The 21,385-nt window shown below is 32.9% G+C and overlaps 1 protein-coding gene across 3 annotated transcripts in view; it reads right to left on the reverse strand.

Moving 5' to 3' along the window:
- Positions 1-15,660, reverse strand: part of LOC101744309 (poly(rC)-binding protein 3) — a 197,584-nt gene extending 181,924 nt beyond the window's left edge. Inside the window, exon 1 of one of the 3 annotated variants that reach the window (XM_062670094.1) lies at positions 15,303-15,660. The gene's annotated coding sequence lies outside the window, so the exon portion shown is untranslated. The remainder of the gene's footprint in view (positions 1-15,302) is intronic. The other 2 variants (XM_038013065.2, XM_021346564.3) reach the window with 2 other exon arrangements.
- Positions 15,661-21,385: the final 5,725 nt, after the last annotated feature.

The following is a 21,385-nucleotide window of genomic DNA, read 5'->3' on the forward strand; positions in this document are numbered from 1 at the left end:
TACTTATTTATTAGCGTTCTTGAAAAAAATATATAGGATAACACTAAATTTCGTCATTAGTTACTTGATTATAAAAATAAAATTGACCGGAAAAACGCAAGAGAAAATCGATACTAAACTGTTTTATCTTTGATGATTGACAGCTTATTAAATTGTCAGCATTTACATCAAATCGCAGTTAACTTTTTTTTAATTTCAATGTTTGAATTTGAAAGCGAAATAAAATTTTACAATTGTGTTTGAATGAGAATACAAATGTCGGAAATTGCACCATATTCACCAGTCAATATTACGTCTTCTCTATCCGCGAATAATGTTATAAGGAAAGATTTTTTCATTGCCTTTTCCAAGGATTTAGTAACGACGCTTAAATTGCTATTCGTATTGCTATGGTCAGGTGGTGTGATAGTAATAAGTTTGTATTTTCATAGTATATTTATTATTCATCGTTTTATGAAATGGAGCTAGTTAAAGTTAATATCGAGCTAAAGTTCATTGAATTAATATGGAGATTATAGGCTTATAAATGACTTAATTTATATAAAAAATTATGAGTATGAATATTAATTTGGGACAACAGCCCTTGAGATTATATCCGAAGAAACTATCAAAAAAGATGTGTGGTGTCATGGGACACCGGACAGGAACGAATTTCCTGATTATAAAAATATTAATTTTAAGTTATATTCGAGGTATAAAGAAAATAATTATTCGGGTATACATTTTTTATTGATAACAATAAAAAACTACATTATAAACTTCATTTTATTCACAATGATTTATCAAAAATAAATATAAATAATATACAAAGAAACAGCTATTTATGTGAATAATAATAATGACCGTCAGCATGTAGACTATACATTAGACACTATAGCCATTAATTATACTAAGACTGTACATAAATAATAAAAATCTTCTGCTGTTCGTTCCAACAAGGATTGCTGCCTAATTTTTTTAATTGCAAACAAAATCTTTGTACGCCGACCAAATGATTTCAATGCTGTTTTTTTGTGGCTCACCAAATTTTATAATTGCTAAACATTTCATTACTTCTCTATTACTATTGTGTGACATTCATATTATAATATAATACAGATGTTAGATGCGTTAGTAACTGTTGCACTCATTCCATAATTTCAACAGTCTAAGTTGTTCCCATAAAAATTGATAGATGGCAGTAGTATCTCTAAAAATAAAAAGTGTCGTGACAACTTTTCGTAAGAATTTTTTCCGTCTAGCCCCCTTTCACAACGCGCGATAAGGAACTTCGTTCCAATAAATAAAAACCGGGAATAAATCACACACGGGCACTCCAAACTAGAATTTCCTATAATATGGGAATTAGATACTGAAATACATACTTTGATACTTTTAAATGTATTTTTATGTAGATAAATATACTTGGAATCAGTCTTCCTTTTCAATGTTTCATTTACTCCATTATTATAATATATACATATATGTACATAAAATGAATGATGGGTTATAGTGTTGGAATTACTAGCAGTTATACTGCTGTATTCGTTTTCAAGAACAATTGCTATCTGCCGACTAAAGCAAAATTATTACGTAATATTTTCCTTTTATTCTTAAATCGAAAGTTTAAAATATTTAATGTGGTTTTTTTTCATGTTTCTTGTTGGATAAAAAGTTCATAATATCTTATTATATTACAATTGACAGTAAAACCCTAATATAATAAGTAAAATTGTATTATTATTAGTGTATAGTTGTAACAAAATATTTTGAATAATTCGAGAAACAGCTCGAATTAGAAAAACACATGGTTTCGATTTAAAAAAACATTTGTCTAGATTAAACACGTAAATTCAAACTAAACAAACGGGGCGGTTTCTCTTCGAAGTGTTTGTAATGTGTTTAATTGGAAATCCTAGTTCATAACAAAGTTAGTTCTGTTAACCATACGAAGTGTTTTGAACAGGTACCCGACTGATTTTGTTACTCAGTAACCTGTGTATTTGCTTTGTGTTTTATTTGAATAGCAGTAATAAGTATATTCTCTTTTTTATGATAGCTATTTAATTTTAACTTTAAGCGTTCACACCGATAAAAAATCTTTGAATTAAACTTCATATGTCTGGATATCTGTGTATATATTATTATGAAAATGCATCTAATTGTTTGATCTTCCTAGACCAAAGTATATATAGGGTGAACCCAAACGTTTTAACTGGGTAACCATACTGAGACCTTGGAACTTATATCACAAGATGGGTGGCGCATTTACTTTGTAGATGTCTATGGGCTCCAGTAACCACTTAAAATCAGGTGAGCTGTGAGCTCGTCCACCCATCTAAGCAATAAAAAAAAGACCGATGTAAATAAAGACTACATTAATTAATTCTTAAAATAATATCACAATATTAGGTTACTGATAGACTACCTCGAGTTACTGTTATTACTATTACTACTCTTAATTCTGTCAAAATTATTATGACCATATTACTTTTTTTCTCAAGGCCAATATATATTTTTTTATCGAATGCTATGAGAATCAAAATCAAAAATACTGATGAAAATGTAAACGCTCATGAAATTCTAACATTTTTTCAAATTGATCTTGTTAACCGGAAAAAACGTCGCTGTAATATCAATACAAAACTCAGGTGAGCTTATTTCATTTGAATATATGTCGTAAAATTTATGAGGCCTTTAATCTTTCGCTTCAAATCATAAAGTATTTGAAAGTAGGCAACATTTTTCCCGCCTCATTTGTATTCAAATATCAATTTTGTTCGACGGAAATCAAAATCATGTTTTCGCAAAACGAATGTACGAGAATCAAACATTTGAAACAGTTATAATGTGTAATCGCTTTTCCTTCTTTTTCGTTTCGGCAAAAAATTTAAGATAAGATTCCATGTTATTTAAAATATTTATTGAAGTTGGTAAATGTTACCGGATTATATACAAGTGTAGTCAACGTGAGATACATATTTTTTTAGTATCAATTTGGTGTTTACATGGCTTTTTCTTTGTCTCTTCTTTGATATGACTTGCTAAATTAAACTTTTAAAATTAACATTATGATTTATTGTCATTATTATTAGGGAGTCCAACACTCATATAAATATTTGGCTATCCATTAAGTACATATATTTTCTACATGGATACCAAGTTTCAAATCAACCATGCGGTTCAGTAGTTAAAACGGAACATCCGTAAAAACCACTGTAGATTTATATATTAGTATAGATGACAATTCAGGAACAGGGATGTGGACTTGTCAAATCAATGACTACGATGAAATCGAGCTATCAAACAAAATATCAATTATTTTAAAAGCAAGTTACAAATAAAAATTTACTAAATTGAACCGAGCGGCAGTCAATTTTATCCGGCTAGCATTTGTTGTGAGTACTATAATCTCTCTCTCTCTCTCTCTCTCTCTCTCTCTCTCTCTCTCTCTCTCTCTCTCTCTCTCTCTCTCTGAAAGCTATAGTTTGTTAACAGTTAATAAAAACCTCCCAGAGCTCCGATAGCAACGGGGCGATCTGGCTGTAAATTTTTTATTTTATTTTTTGCTTTAATGTGTGGACGAGCTCACAGCCCACCTGATGTCAAGTGGTTACTGGAGCCCATAGACATCTAGAACGTAAATGCGCCAACCACCTTGAGATATCAGTTCTAAGGTCTCAGTATAGTTACAACGGCTGCCCCACCCTTCAAACCGAAACACATTAATGCTTTACGGCAGAAATAGGCGGGGTGATGGTACCTACCCGTGCGGACTCACAAGAGGTCCTACCACCAGTAAAATTGCTTTCAGAATCTATTGTTATCAAAGTATCTTAGACACATATAATATCATAATATATACATAATACATTCGTATACAATATCGAATCACTAGTGAACAAATATAAAGAATGTACTTCTATTACGAACGATTCATATTTTATTCTAACGCTACTTTCCCAATTTGAAGATTCGCAATAACGTACAATAGATAGAAAATACGAATGAGAAACCCCGAGTGTTACTGTTTCATCACAAAGCAAACACTCCTAAAAATATTATATTTTGAAATGATAATATTCTGTGTTCGAAGCTATATCGTTTCCGTTTTCGGGGAATTCGATCCCGTCCTAGCAGTGATGCGCGAACCGAGGGCCCGGCCGAAAGAGTGGGATCAGTCACGCGTAACACATCCGTGGAACTGATGAAGATAGGGACGTCTAGTGACTAAAAAATTTTAACCGATAAACAAATTCATGTGATATCTACATTATATTCAAACTTTGAAGCTATATTGAAGCGCTGAGCATCAAAAACAGTGTATCCTGATGAATAATGGTAATGATTATTAAAAAAAACTTGACGGACTCTCCTAATTTTTACTAATACATTTTAAGCTATTTAATTTAAGTTTAGTATTTAATTATTTATATTAAGATGTAACGCTTAAAAATTCGTAGTAATGGCAACCCTATAAATAATTTGTTGAAGTGAGGGCTACATCCACGTGAAAACATGAAAAAATCAGATTGTAGTCGAGCGTACTTAGCAAATATTTGATATGACGTTAATTTTTTTCTTTAGCTACCTCAATGAACTTCTAAACGATTGATTTAACGAACGGATTTACGAACGTATTACCAATTATAAGAACTCTTTCTGATATAATTTTTAATACGAGCTTGTAAATTTTCAAGTAGGTGAAAGAAATTCAGTCATATTAGTTTATTCACATAGAAAATTATGAGAAATCTGTTAGATTTTACTGGTGGTAGGACCTCTTGGGAGTCCGCACGGGTAGGTACCACCACCCCGCCTATTTCCGCCGTGAAGCAGTAATGCGTTTCGGTTTGAAGGGTGGGGCAGCCGTTGTAACTATACTGAGACCTTAGAACTTATATCTCGAGGTGGGTGGTGCATTTACGTTGTAGATGTCTATGGGCTCCAGTAACCACTTAACATCAGGTGGGCTGTGAGTTCGTCCATCTATCTATGCAATAAAAAAAAACCTAAAACGAGATAGCTTTCAAGATTAATTAAAAAAGCTAACTAATTGTGGAGGTTTCACAAAAGCTTTCCGTGAAAGCTCACTGTGATATTTAACTTTTCAATTTGGCCAACACTCAAAATAACTCTAGCTGCAGTTTTCATCGTATCAGTATCCGAAAGCTTCGTTCAACAGAAATACCTCAAATCAATACCCAATGTCGGCCCGAAGCCCACTAAGTTATTTAAAATGCAGTTGACACGTCATTCGAGTGAAAATGCAATATTCGCCTTGTTCACGCGAAAACGCAGTTATTTTCCATACGTAGTTTTACGTCAGTATTCCGAACAATTTATTTATAATACATTTCCAAATAAATTTCAATACTTCATACAGCAAAAAGAATCACAGACATATTACTATTTGATATTGAAATCAATATCGTTTCATATCAAAATTTTGTGTTATTTTCTAGTGTTAGGTTGAAAGTATAGCATAAACGTTAAGCATTTTAGCAGTTAATGGCAAGATGAACTTTGAACTAAAGTGCTCTCCTTCGCTCGTGAATTCTGGTAATTCCAGAGGAACAGGTAGTTTCAATTGTCTGTGTTTTGAGTTTACTTGTAACAAAAAATAAATGTTTAAATGGTACTAAAGCATTGTTTTTTTATTTTTTTGCCTAGTTGTGTGGACGAGCACTCGGGCCACCTGGTGTTAAGTGGTTACCGAAGCCCATATAAATCTACAACATAAATGCGGCCATCCACCTCGAGACATGAGTTCTAAGGTCTCAAGTTTTTACAGTACAACGGCTGCGCCACCCTTCAAACCGAAATAAACTACTGCTTCACGCTAATGTTTATTGGATGGTACTATAACACGAGCCTTCACTAAATTGCCAACAAGAACTATAGAAACTTTCAACTCGATCAGATTAACGACGCGTGAACGCATAGAACAAGTATCTCAAATTTATTATACTAATTATAATGTGTATCAATTTTATTTATGTTGGAATATAAAAAATCACAGCACTATATTAGGGAACGAATTAAACCAAATAAGGAAAGATGACAAGATTTTATTTCAAAGAAAAACTCTACCAAGAACTAACTGCTTCATAAAAGTAAGAGAAAAGTGAAACCACAAGTAAATTTGTAAAATAAGTTCTCGTGTTTCACGCGCAATATTCCTGGGCGAGATACGATGACATTACCGCGGGAATTTGTCATAATTAACACGTCCGCCGCAATGCTTCAGCGATCACAGTATCCCTTATTTACATTATTTGAAGCTTCATTACAATGGTTCGGCATAAAACACGAAATGAAAATTCGGAACAACTTTATATTTTTGCATTTGCGTTATTGAGTTACTTACGATTAAGAATTTTAACGGCTTTGTGCAGATTTCTATGTGTGCATTTTTTCAAACGCTTCATCGTGTAAATTTCAGATTTTAACAAACCTTTATATGCGGCTACCGTCATCTGGAACTAATAACAAAAACATGTCGTTTTAAAGGAACTACACAAATTCCATCGTACAAATATTCCGCTATTGGATACACAGATTATAGGTAACAAGCCTCTGTGAAATTAGAGACCCGTCAACAAACTGATGGAATGGTAGGTCGTGTTATCCTCTGAGCTCTACAAATGATAGCTTTGTCGTCGTATCCTTTGCAACGTCACGAATCTCCTGTCATGCAACGTATTAGGTAATTGAAGGTATCAACTAGAGCTTTAGTTTCAAATACCCGGTGTAGGCCCACCCTTTTATATTTCAAAGTAGAAAGTTTATTGTAAAATTTTAATAACGTAAAATTGAAATTTAATATATAACTTAATAGCTGTTTTATTCTCGTCATTTAAAAATAGACGAAACAACTGAGGCTTAGGTAGGAAGGTAGGTTCTGTTTGTTTCAATAGAATTGATTTTTGTTTTTAATCTCGACCCAAACGATCAAAAAATGTATTGTTTGATGAATTATAATTAATAATAATCTCTCGCTAAATATTTGTTTTCAAAAGCCTACACGAAGTAATCGCTAATTCAAAAAGAAAAACCCCTCTTTCACATAAACTACATTTCACGAAACAACTACATTTTCTAGAGACTATTCTTTGTTCACTCAAACCTGTTTATTTATCCCTCAACAAACAGTCAACATAAGTCGGTAGTACGAGTATGTGACCGTAGTTAACGTCTTAGCAACGAGATCTTACCTCGGAAGATTACGTCTTCGCGGGCATAGCGCCGGGAGCTCGTTCAAAGCTCCGCTAAGTCCCGCCAGACTGTTGACTCCATTGTACAGACCCGAGTTAATACATTTATTTGAGCTAACAAAACGTGAGTAACAGCTAACAAAAGTAAATCTGAAAACAAAGATTTATTCAACAAACTTACCTGTAACGCTGCTATCTTAAATCCTTTCTGATCAATAGTATGAACCTTGTTGTATTATTACTGATATAACGATTCCATTACTTATTTATTGTTACTAATTAATTTGTTTTATAATTAGATAATGATTATAATAGTTGATTTATAACAGATTATGACAAATTTCACAACAGCTACTACGGAAATTTCATTTGACTTTTTCCAGTTATTTTTTATAAACATTTTAGCTTTCTCATAGTTTTTAGTTCACTCAGTAATAAAAGGAATAGTGGGTTTATTTCGCAGGGTTCGAAACAACTAGAAATTCAACCTATTTAGTTATTACTTTATTTATGTCTATGTAGTACTAGTATGTATAAATTTTACGGTGCTGTCCAATGGCGATTTGAATTGCATTCTGCACCAGTTTCCATTTGACTTCAAGTAAAAATCGCATAATATGGTACTTGATGGTTCACTAGAAGTGGAAATTTCGAGACTTTTCCTTCAATTAAGAGAAACCAACAAATTGCTTTGTAGATTTAAGACTAAGAAAATAGTATAAATTTTTCTAAACATTCGTGTGTCAATACTGAATCAATGCAACTATTTTACTTTTCACTGGATAATTGCATTTCGATGTCGCAGTTATTTTGAGTAGTCAATTTAAACTACTACTCTTTTTTACTTTATAATTAGAGAGCAAATACGCTCAGATTAAGGTTGCATCAAGCATTCCTCTGAGCTAATTTAATGATTTCAACCGTTAATTGTGATACTGAATGCAACCACAACGAAGTGACTAAATAGAATTTTAGTAATATATGAAAACTATTCAGAAAATTGTTCGTCTTAAACTAAAACAAACTAGAGAAAAGGCGAATACTTTAAAATTAAATACGAAAGAAATTAACAGCACATTTTTTAAGTGTTTCTTTCAGTCCGCCATTTACTGGTGAAGTGTTCATTTATCAGTAGCTACAGCTGCTGAATCTAAGTATTTAAAAAGTTTATATTGCAAAGTTGTATTGCATTTGATGTGTTATTATTATTACTCAAAATTTTTGATTATATTATAATGTAAATCTTGTAACGCATGTTTTTGAGTGTAATAATTATTAATAATAGTGATGTCGTTTTGAGGTCAATTATATACATAGTAAATCGCATTTTGGTCCTCACGATACAGGCTATGCCTAGTGTGAGGATCATTGATTAATTTTATATTGTTGATGCCATCTGCGTAATCTCTCAATTTGTTAAATATGTAAACAGTATTCTATGTCATGATTTAAGAGTTTATGTAGGAAATAAATAAATTATTATTATTATCGAAAAATCTTTTTATTTCCACTTTACTACATGGAGAGAAGTAAAGCGAACTATCAGAGCCCGCGTTAAGATCGATGTCTCGAAGCATGATTTTTTCGCAGCAGTTCTGCAGTATCACAATAGGTTACGGTGCAGATTCGCTGTAAGCGTTACCACCAGTTCTAAAGTTCTCAATGTGATGTATTTTCTGATTTATGTTCTCGATAAATAAAGCGGTGAGAAAGTTAAAAAAGATAAGTTTCAAAGCAGAAGCTAATGTATTTGTGTGAAACAGCTATTCCATTAATTCTTAATATTTTTTTATCAGCAAGATCGTGCATAGGTACTTTTATATTTAATTTATTGTCAATAAAAGACATTCAATCACTAAACAAGCTACTGCAAAATTACATGATAAGCATCGTCAGAAACTAACACAGTTTCTATGGTGGCATTTCATTTATAAACTTATTTATTATTTAATAATTAAATAATTAATTACACATGACATTTGGTTTCTAAAACTCACTAATAATGACTATTGTTAATTTTCTTATCCTTATTGTATGTAAGCAAGTATATACTAATTGAGTTCATTTATTTCCTCCGGTCGCCTCACTAACGTTATCTTTCTTTATGAATTATAGCCCTTGAATTAATAAGACATAATAAGAGTGAGAACTTGAAAACTAGAACTTGGGCTACAATCAATAATCAATAATTGTTATTAATTTAATGAATAAAAGCACTTTACATCTTAAGGTTGGCGACGGTGATCCTGTTAGGGGCAAAATCGTCTCCCAAACAATGGAATTAAAAAAATATTGATTAAAAGTACTTATTGGAGTTGTCCAGGATCGAGTATCCGTGATTACTGAACTAATTTATGTGCTGACAAATTACAAACTAAAAACGTTCCGTAGTATTTTTTGTGAAAAATATAATTTACAATAAAATAAAATAAATTATCGATAATACTGAAGAAAGTAAACGGCATGCGAAAACTTTCCTCTGCTCTAGAATTTATTTCGTTTCTTTTGGAAAAAAAAATAACATCGGCACAATGAAAGTTTCAAAATAAACAAGCTAATGATTTCCATAGAAGGACTTCCCGTCACAGTCAATAGGCAATTTACCCTTTGTGAAATGTACGAGTATACACATAAACGTCAAACTCTGCCGCGCTCCGGCTGGCTAACTCATAAAATGGAAATTCACTGTTTTTCAATTACACTACGGCTGAATAAATCATGGCTATCCCTCACAAAATAAAAAAACGCTTTGATGAACAACTGACATCTGCTCAACCGACCCGAAGACTTTAAAATTATTCTGTTCATTAATGATTCTCTGTATACAAAGCTTATTCAAGCAGTTCCGGAATATGAAAACGGGTAGTGGTTTTAGTGATTTCTGACGTGAAAACATGAAACAAATACAATTTAATTATACTTTGAACATTGGCTGTCATTCAATATATCGTGAGGGGGTCTGTCTACTCGCGCCCTTCGAAATATGAAGTTACTAAAACAAGAAGTATTTAGTACACTTAATTTGTTAAATTTATATTGTTTTCCCGTTCCTTTACAGTAGTAATTAATTATCGTTTCGGCTTCGGGTAAAGCCGAAATCATGTACAATTTGTACGTAGAACGTATGTTTTATTTACCAAAATGTCATACGTTTTGTGATCCTCTAGTGGTATACTGTGGTTTGTTAGAATGTTTTGTAGATTTTCCTTGTTTTTTTATTTGTTTGGTTGAACGCGCTAATCTCAGGAACTACCTATCCGATTTGAAAAATTCTTTCAGTGTTAAAGTACCCATTTATTGAGGCTATAACATCACGCACGACCAATACAAGCGGATCATCAAGAATGAATGTTTCAAAATCGTGTTTTTTTCTTCCTTTTGAGAGTTTCCGCTGCGTGAGCTGCGGAAACGGTTAAAGTTTCGCTAAAATGATGTATAACAGAATTGTTCACCTTTAAAATTTATAAAAACAGTCCGCGACAGCATAATATGTCTATATTTTAAGGCTAGATCACTATAACCTTTTTTATGCTAACCAAATTTGTTCTAAAATAAAGCATTGTTTTTAAGGTGTTTTTATAAAGATGATATTAATCCTTATCCAAATAAATACGTTATTCATTAAAAGTATTTCATTTAAAAGAAATTTACCTTTACATCGTTGCTTTCAATGAGTATTTTAGAAGATATCGCAGTTTTAAAATAAGATCGCAGCAAAATAATGATCAAGCGCGTAATAATTATGTACAAGGTGCCGGCCGGCCGATTCGCGGCAGCACAGAATAAGAAGAATACCAAGAAACACCCAAATCAATTCAAGATAGGCTTAGAAAATTGTAGTTTTTTCTCGATTTCTCCAGGATCCTATCATCAGATCCTCCTGATTCTGATTATCACAGGACCATTCAGGAAGTCTACCCTTTCTAACAAAAAAAGAAAAAAAGAATGATCAGAATCGGTTCAATTATTCTCGACAAATCGGTAAATATACCTAGATAAAAAATGGTGGTCGTATTGATAACCTCCTCTTTTGAACGGGATTTTGGTACCATAATTAGCTCCTTAACATTATATTGTTCAAAATATTTCTACCTTATACGAAAATGAAAATGAAAAAAAATTAATAAAAACGAAGCCGCGAATAAAATTTAGCGAAAGTAACTATTCCACGCCAACGAAGTTGCGGAAAAAAGCCAGCTATAAATATGTTTAAATAACTTCATGCCCATTCTTGTGCCATGAAGCAATAGTATAATATTTTCCATATAAAAATCTATTATATGTAATTTAAATTCATGATTTTATTATCCGACATTTCGAAATGGTTCTCGGTTCATGTATAAAACGATAAAACTATGAAGTTTTAGTTCTAGAATCTAGGTCTCTCCTACATTTCATTCAATAAAAACAGATGTTGTTTGTGTCGTGAACAACTTTCGTTTCACGGTACTAAGTTTCACTACAGTAAGTTGTCACACCAGTTATTCTAGCCGTGACATTGCTACAAGTCAAATGTGTACTTAGGCTTAGTCCACAGCATATTGAGAAGTCAAATAGTCGTGGAAGGGTCACAATCGAGTCTTTATGTTAGTTTAGGCTAATGTGAAACGTATATTTGACCACATCTATCTTATATATTAGGCAAAAGGTTTGATTTTCATAATTCCATAAATTTTGACATCGACAATAATAACATAATTACTATTTATAGTATTATTTATTAATTATAGCTTAGTTTATAGTAATACGATTCTGTTTTATTCAGAAATCCATCAAGATAAATCTCATATTATATAATAGTCACGATAAATAGACATATATGTAAATATTGGATCGACAGATGGAAGATTTGGTGCTCTTTTTATTTTCATTTGGATACGGAGCCCTGATATTTAAATTATCTTCATTTTCAAACTGTACACTAAAACATATGAAACTTCAGAGACTGAACATTTTTGCAATTTCAGAGTATATTCTTTTTTATTTCTTGATATTTAATGTACAAGAAAAATAGAATATTTTAAAAATAGGATATTTTTCTTTTTAATATATGATGCGACGGTAAATAAAAATTTAAATGGAATTTGTATTTTTAAAATAGTAACTCATAAAAATCGCCTTTATTTTGTAGCTCACGGCCGGGATCAATTTCGTAACCCACCATGAGTCATGAGGTCCAAGTCTCTGCTTAATTTAATAACCGCTATCCTAGCCTTTAAGCCGGAACGCACAGGCATTGGTATCTACGCAAGCAGCTTATCACATAATCTACCTCCGGTAAATGCCGGTTGCGATCACAGTAAGCTGGTATACTACCCAGAAATTGCTGCTGTCCGTTGTCCGGTGTATCCCTTACTCGTTTTTTGCGACACATAGAGAAAAAATTAAGGTTGCGCTATTCCATTATCACATCCCTTGAGACCACAAAGCAAAATTAGTTTATTCAGCAATTCATTTAATCATAAATTAATTAATTCAGATAAGTTAAACTAAGTTAATTTTGTTAATTAACTTTAACAACTGGTAAGGAGACTTTCTCTAAATATCTCACAAGTTCATAGCCTAAGTTGCTATATTCCAAGTTCTCTGACTTTTACCTTGACAAATATTCGTACTAAAACTAATAAAACGAGGTACCAAAAAGGTCTTTTCGGCTTTTAGTTGCTTTTTGAATTATGGCGGCGATCTAAAAAGATTTCTGGAGACATTCTAATAAAAAATGTACTCCAAACATTTTTATAAGAAACGTCGTGAAAAAATTTCCAGAAAACAACCTTTCACGCAGCAAATACCATTAAGTCTTCTGATATACATCACCCAGCCACATCCATTCGTTTCCCGAAGAAAAACCTATGTCATGAACTAGTAATTTTTCCTCCTTGCCGGTAATAGATTGTATGTATTGAGGAATACCTTCTCATAAAATTGCGGCCATAGTCGGCCTTTGAACACATCCCGCTACACCAGTATAAAATATGAATAAACTGTAATTCCCAGTCGGCGTGACCGTGTAACTTACACATTACAGTACAGTCCCAATAGTGGTATTCGTCTCAATTTTTCCGTCTCCTGCGTATATAATTCAGTATAAAGAGCCTAAAAGGAAAAGTTAGTGACGCTCTATTTTATATGCAAAACAATTTTAGAGCTTTCTCATTTACTGTGATATGCTATTTATTACAATTAGTGTTCGCACAATGGTCGAAATTCGACTATATAAAATGAAACTTTAAGACTTAGATTCGTTTATGTTATTTTTGTTGAAATATTTTCCGGTAACCGTTTTTCAAAGAAAGTAAGGAAATCCATTACCAATATGAACTACTATTAATTGAAGTACTGAACTTTTTGGAACGAAGTTCCTTATGGGACGATGCGGAGGGGTACCCTAATCGGGAAAAAAGTCCGTAACGTAAGATTTTTATTATTTATGTATAGTCCTAGTATTATGGCTATACAGTGTCTAATGTATAGTCTACTCGATGACGGTTATTATTACTATTCATATAAATAGCTGTTTCTTTGTATATTATTCTTATATATATTTTTCATAAATCATTGTGAATAAAATAAAGTTGATAACTTTGTAAAGTATTTTTTTTTTATCGATAAAAAAATCATAATAAAAATGTATACCCGAATAATTATTTTCTTTATACCTCGAATAGAACTTAAAAAAATTAATATTTTTATAATAAGGAACTTCATTCCTATCCAGTGTCCCACGACACCACACATTTTTTTTTGTATTTGCCTATTTATAGCCTATTAATATGTATTAGCAGACTTGTATTATATTTGTTTTATTTAAAAAATTTACAGTATTTCATTATTTTTAAATACTGTATATTTGCTTGGCAAACTCATTCTCCTTATAGTTTGAAGAAGTCGCCAGAGTTGATATATTGCGCTAAGGGCATGTCGCAAGATACTGATATGGACAAGGTGGAAATTTCAGCTTTTCCCGGGAGGCCAAACGCTTTTTAGGAAAAAAAGACATGATTAAGTAGCATTTCTGTCGCGATTATTTAAACTATAACGTAAATAATATAATCAGAGAACGTAATTTTTACTGAATTTAAATTTATTGATTCGCAGCTACTTACTTGGTTTCAGCATTAATTTTTAAAAACGTTTTTATTTTTTTGTTGTATTTTGATCGTTTAAAGGGGAATAATTACGGGGATTTATCTGGAGATATAATCTGGAGATTTATAGATATGATAAAACTGTTTATATTGTCTCGTAGTTAGAAAGGTGAGATAATCGACATACTATGCAATTGATACTTTGATCTGATGGCTCAAGATGTATTGATCTCATGGCTCAAGATGAATTGTGGTATTTAATTTACTATATTTATGAGCTCTCGAAATATGTACCACCGGTATCCATCTATTAATGCACATGGATCTGGTTTTATATTACTTGTCTAGTGATGAGTGATTTTATATTTTATAGTGAAAATGCTATAAAGTTTCAGAGTAAATACGGAAGTAATTTTTGGATAATAAAGCATTAAGTTAAATAGCTATAACTGTTCAATATTTTAGTAATAAAACATTTTGCATTTTAACCCTGTATTATAGCGTAAAACCTATAAAATACATGATAAATAAATTAGCAAACACAGTTACGGTAGGCAGCGGCTTGGCTCTACCCTTGGCATTGCTGAAGTCCATGGGCGACGGTAACCACTCACCATCAGGTTGGCCGTATGCTCGTCTGCCTACAAAGGCAATAATAAAAAAAACATACATATTAAACTAAGCTACTTCAAATTTTATCATAATGTGAGATAAATTACGGTATAAAGTTTATTAAAGTACGTATTGATAAAGGAATTTAATATAAATTATTAAAACCAAACATGCATAAAATTTAAATAATAAAAAAGCATGAAAAAATACTATGTGAAAAAGTTTAAAGTTCAAAGTAAAAGCGTTCCACATAATATATTAAAGCACAACAACAATAAAAACCAAGCATTTAAATTGTTTCTATTTCTCGATCACTCTAAGAGTTTCAAAACTATCTCGGAATGATCTTTTAGAGAGCTATTGAGAATGAAGCGAGTTTTAAAATGCGGACGCAGCGGGTACTTACCAAGTGCTTGACAGATGAAAATGAGACAGGGAGGCTGTCAGCCGACCGCTTTCCACTTCGGTCACTTTTTTACCCACAATCCAAATAATCCTTAATTTGCACCCTCTTCCAAAAGTTCTAAAAGCTTAGCTAGATGTTCATAAAGTTCAAAAAAAGTTCAAAAGATGTCTAATAAAAATCAAGGGACCTTAGTAAATGATCTTAAGATTTTACAATACGATATCGGGATATTAGGTTTTCATTTAAATCGCGTATAACACGGTACGCCCGAGTTATTACCGGTGGGGTTCGGAGAAATCGTACGTCGCGGAGAGGATAGGATCGGACACACGACCGAGGAGACCGAGACGATGTGAGTGATGCCGGCGGCTCGGTGCGGATGCCTCCCGCCCGCCTAACGCCGCGCTCTACTGTGAGCAAAAGGGATGCAGCGATTGAACCCTCGGGTTCGCGAATATCGCCGCTCAGATCGGCTCGCCAGAGTCTCAAGTGCTCTTCGCTGTTGGCAACGCTCTTTCCGAGAGGGAGGGCTCCGGTCGCTACAACTCCAAAAGAACATATAACACACAACCGGTTACGCTCGAATTGAATCTTGCGTAATGGATACAGGATTCATTTTAAATACTTGATCAAGGGATGAACACCTGACGTTCGTCGTCATATCGAAAAACATATGCCCCTGTTGGCTAGGTGTAGCAAATACCATAACGAAAACTTTGGCTGAACTCGCGTCACATTATGCAACATTACCACTTGCACTGCGATCTTTGCAAAATCTTCGACTCTCGAATCTAGCCTTATCCAACATGAAATTATTTCGGGGATTTCAGTTTTTCCACTTAATGGAAGTAGCTAAAAAAATGTTAACTATTTTACTTACTAAAAATACTTAGTAAAAAAATCATTAGTCAATCAAATATTCTTTCCTGTTCTTATCTACTTATTACATTGATTTTTTTAATAGTACGGTAATAAGTGTGGGAAATACAATTAAAAATCTTTTATCGATTTGGTCGATACGAACTCGACATTATACTGTCGAAGAAGTTTCCTCCTCACGCTCGAGAAATAACTCGTGTAACAGGCCGGCAACGAATCCATCAATCAATTAGAAACGTTATCCGACTGCCTATTTACTGCACAAAAAGCTTCTAACGTTGGCTAATTTGTTTATTAGGCGAACATAAATTAATACTACTATAGAATCATCTAATTCTAGGCAATATAACTTGATTAGTTAGGAAAGAAATTATTATCATTTCAAAATTTTATTTATTGATTTTGGCCAAAAGATTTATCAAGGAGCAATTGTCACTAGCCATTATTATTACTACGTACTCTTAATTCATCAGTGGCTGATCGTCGGTAGAATTGGAACGGCGGTAAGCTCTTGTTAGATATGAAGTAGAATTGGACGACTCAGTCACACTCAAAATGGACTGAGGACCCCATTACTTACAAATTTTCTGTAATTCCCACTTAAATCAGGTTAATTATTTTATTACTATTCGTACCGTTATTTATCAGATTGTAAAATATCTAAGATTATTTTAGTATCATTTTACAACTACTAACATAAAACATAAAGCAAACAAAAAAACTTTTTTAATTACATTGTAAGAAATGTTCGAAACGAAAATGGATCTAGTTGTTTCAATGTTTTGACGTAATTGAAACTGGACGTTGAGCATAAATTTCAGACGGTAATTAAAGTTTAGTTCAACGAGGCACAACCAATTGGGAATACGCTTATTCATTGTTTGTTAATAATTTCTTTATTAGCATGAGGTTTGCGGATAGCTGTACAGAGTACACAGTTGGCTGTGCCTCTGGAATTGTTGACTTTCATGAGCATCGGGAACCACTCACATCCAAGTTAGTCGTATAGCTCATACATTACACAACACGGGTTCCATCGCTTGGTCTTGGTATGTTCGTCTGAACCCTCCTGCAACGGCAAACTATCAGGCATGAGTGCGTCGCGCTCCCATAGACACAATCCACTGAGTTTCTCGACGGATTTTCTCAGTGGGTCGCAATTCCGATCCGGTGGTAGACGCTGCGAAGCACTGCTCTCGCTAGGACTAGTGTCAGCAATTCCCTCAGATTGAGCCCATGAGCTCACCTACCAGTCCGTGAGTTGTTGGAATAGCTCCTTAGGCTACAAAGGATTAGGTAAGAAAAAAGCTTTGCGTTATATATAGGCAAGACTGTGGTTGCATTTCGTGAGTTATATGCTACCTTCTACCACTAGTACTCTTTGCTAGGAAAATAATAATGCTACGCGCTGGGGTTCAGGATAAATTAAAAAATTTCTACCGAATTACAAGTTAACGCTGTATTTGCACTTAGAACACTTAAAACAGTTCACAAGCACTTTAAAATTCTCAGTTCACTTCTTCTGCTTCGCTTCAGGTGATCCGTTCGCTGTTTCGCTTCGAGTAGTTCCGATTGCTAGCTGACTGCGTGCCATCTCTGTAACTCTTTTATACGATACCACATCCCAAGAATTATCGAGAATATTCCACACATTTCTAGTATTGTGTTTTTTGCTATCTGACAATAGATGGCGTTATACTTATTGAGCTTTCTAGGTGCTACTAGATCCTTAGATATTCGTTCGACTATTCGGCGATAGATTGCGTTACTCTTACCGGCGTAACAATAATAAACAGCATTGGTAGATGAATTTCCTGTGCCCCGTGCCAGTCAGTACCTTTGACAAATAGCACACAAATTATTAAAGATCTCCGACCTAATATAATAATAGCATGTAATAATGAAATAGAATTCAATATTTTGCAATAATTAAGAATATTTCTAAAAGCTAAGTAATCATTTTAGAATAGATTTCGCTCTTACTAAATATATAAATTTAATTAATTATTATATATAAATTTACACTATATATAATATATGTAAGGCGATAATGAATATATGTATGTGTACATACATTCAATTTTATTTCTAAAATATGATAAGTTTCTAGCTTTTGTTCTTATGATGAAAATTTAAGTACAGGGCATGAATGGCAACTATTCATCTCGTTGTAATACCAACGAGCTCCGGCTACTGTTTATGATAGTGAACTCTTCTTAAGCCTTTCTATATTTGTTTTAAAACAGCATTTGTGAATAAACGTAACTTAAAAAGATATTACAGCAAACAAAGTCCATTGTGTTGGTTCTTTTATTTTGAGTTCAACATTCAAAGTTGATGTTTGTTTTGAAGTGTCTTTAATTTTGAATAAAAATAGCTATTTTGCTAGTTCTGTGAACTTTCATAGACGACTGCAAAATGTTTATGCAGAATGTGCTTCCTGGATTATGTTTATTTTTTATTTATTTTTAAATACATTTTTTATTACCTATTTATTTATTTAGATGTCCAAGACTTTAACATACATTTGAAATGACAGCATGCGTGACCTCGCATGACACTTCCCAATATGTCACATACATGACGATACGCCATAAATCGATCATCCTGTCTCTTCTGCTTTTACAATGAACCACTTCAGCCAACCTAATTTATTTTCATTTGAAAAATATTCAACCAAATTTGTTTATAATTTAGATAATTGTGGATCAAATTGAGAAAAATATGATTTTGTCGTTTTGCTTGACTTGCTGGGGCCGAAAAGTTCTCTTTAAGTGGTGAACGCGTACCTGAAGACGCAGCGTGGTTAGGCCTCGCACAAGGTAGACTGATGATGACTTATGGAGTTCGTGGGAATTCGTCGGATGCTGGCAGCGCGGGATTAGTCGTCACGGCGAGGCTCAGGGGGGGCCTATGTCCAGCAGTGGACGTCTGTGGGCCGAAAAATTTATAGACAGATTTGACATGCGATCTAGACCAAATTAAATCTACAATGGGATATTCCAAAAATGAGTGGCAGCCGTAAACTGCTCTCTTAGTCCAGCTCACCCGGAAGCCAGTCATCTTCGACGGCCTGATACTTCCTTACGGGTCCGCCCGTTCTACTATCACAAATATTAGATACCTGCAACTCTAGCTCTAGGAGTACGCCTAGGGGCCTTAGTAACCATAATCGTCGAAGAAGAAGAAACGCATGAATCACATCTACTTGCTTTTTTCTACTTTGTCTAATACTAAAATAAAAAATTCAGCTATTGGAAATCAAATTAATTACACATCATTTAATAAAAATATGGAATCTATAATTTCGCTATTAAATTTAATAAACAAAAATACTTGGGCCTGTCATAACAAATGTAGTAATGTTTTTAAATAAATAAATAAATAAAACATTTTTCTCGAGGTACTTGTTTTTATTTCAAATTTCCAATCTAAAAATCGAAGCTTTTTGTGTGTCTGCACGTAGCATAGAGAAGAAAAATTTTCCTGTTCATATTTGCTTTTTGAATTTTTCGTTTCACCCCATTCCGTGAAAACCTTGTAGGTATTTCCACGACCTGAAACCTCACTAAAGTATCTAGTGAAATTCAATAACAATAAATGTATGTGCGAATTCAAACATCTCATACACACCGCCATTTTTATTGACAGATAAAAAAAATACCATATTTGAAGTAAGCATCTGAAGTATACACGAGTATGAACTTCTGCTGTATATTTTCAGTTTTGAACAGGATCTAAAAAAAACCGGTAGTACTACGAGTCCTATTTAAATTAGTTACATTTTACTAATAATTGAAATAATATGTCTAACACCCTTATTTGTAAATATGGTAAGCCTATAAAATAAATGTTATGTTTTTTGTGTAGGCAAATTTCAATAAACGGTCGTGAAAGATGAAATATGCTTTAACCTCGAATTACTTGTATCACCTTAATACTTAGACCAAATGAACGGCCTAAACAGCTTCAATTTTAATACACACATCCCTTTTATCACCGCGAATATCAAAACAGCTCAAAAACAAAACAAAAATCTACAATATCGGGAATATGTGATCTATAATTGTTGAACTAACCTTAATTATAATAATTAAGCCAAAGTGTGATATAATATCAATAGTGCTCATGTCATTGTGTCCATAAAAGCCGGATGTTAGGCGAATGCTCTCCGCGTCGTAGTTAAACTAACTTCCTGTTCTGCTTTTGTGTTATTTTTCTTCATATTTCGGCTCATCGCGGGAATCTCTATCAATTAATCGCCTAATAATTATAAATAGCAAATATCAACCATTTTTTAAATACATTAAGTATCTGCAAAAGCCACTCTAACGACTTACGATCGAGTGAATTGTATTTATTTCCTGTAACTTTCATTCCTAAAAATAAACAACTTGATTTATTAATGCTATAAGCATAGGAGTTTACTGTTCATTTGGTAATAAGTCTTTATCGAAGCTCATAAATAAAACAACTCAATAACATTAATTGAATTGATTCCTAACTGACTTTTCTAAGATTAAAAACGGATTAGCAATGTCACAGCATTTACTCGACCATGCTTTATCCTACACCCAATTACCAATAACAAATTCTATGATTTTGATTCTTATTACACGACGATCACTTAAGGATATCTGTTTATCATGTTTCAAGTTAGCTAACGGAATTGACATCGACATTTGACATCGACGCAATTGAATCAACCATGATTTTTTGTATTAAATGGTTTGGCGATTTAGCAGGTCTTGGAAAATTTTGTTGTGGACCTTTATAAATTAAAAATGTTTTTTTTACAAATTTATGAAAATTTTAGTTTGAAATACTTGAAGAAAGAGTAGGTGAGCAAAAATTAGGATGATTTTTCAAGAATAATACAATGAAATAATCAAAAGAGCCATGCTTATACACAGCAATGAAATGTCTAGAAGTTCAAAAAACTAGCAATTAAAAATTTTCCAAAACCAGATTATTATCCTTAGATTTTTTTGATATTAAAAACTAGAGTAGTCTACACAAGTGCCTTGAACTTTTTCATATCCTAATCTATACTTACATTTATAGCCTAATGATTACCGTCACTCATGGATACCGGCAATGCCTCGGTTAATCTCAAATAAATAGTACTTTGATGAGCTGCAGCTTGAGGAAAATAGGTAGGTGAGTGCTGCAATTGTAAGAAAGATATAAGGGAATCACCTCAA

This window comes from Bombyx mori, chromosome 9, assembly GCF_030269925.1.
Source record: "Bombyx mori chromosome 9, ASM3026992v2".
In the NCBI taxonomy this organism is placed as follows: Eukaryota; Metazoa; Arthropoda; class Insecta; order Lepidoptera; family Bombycidae; genus Bombyx; species Bombyx mori.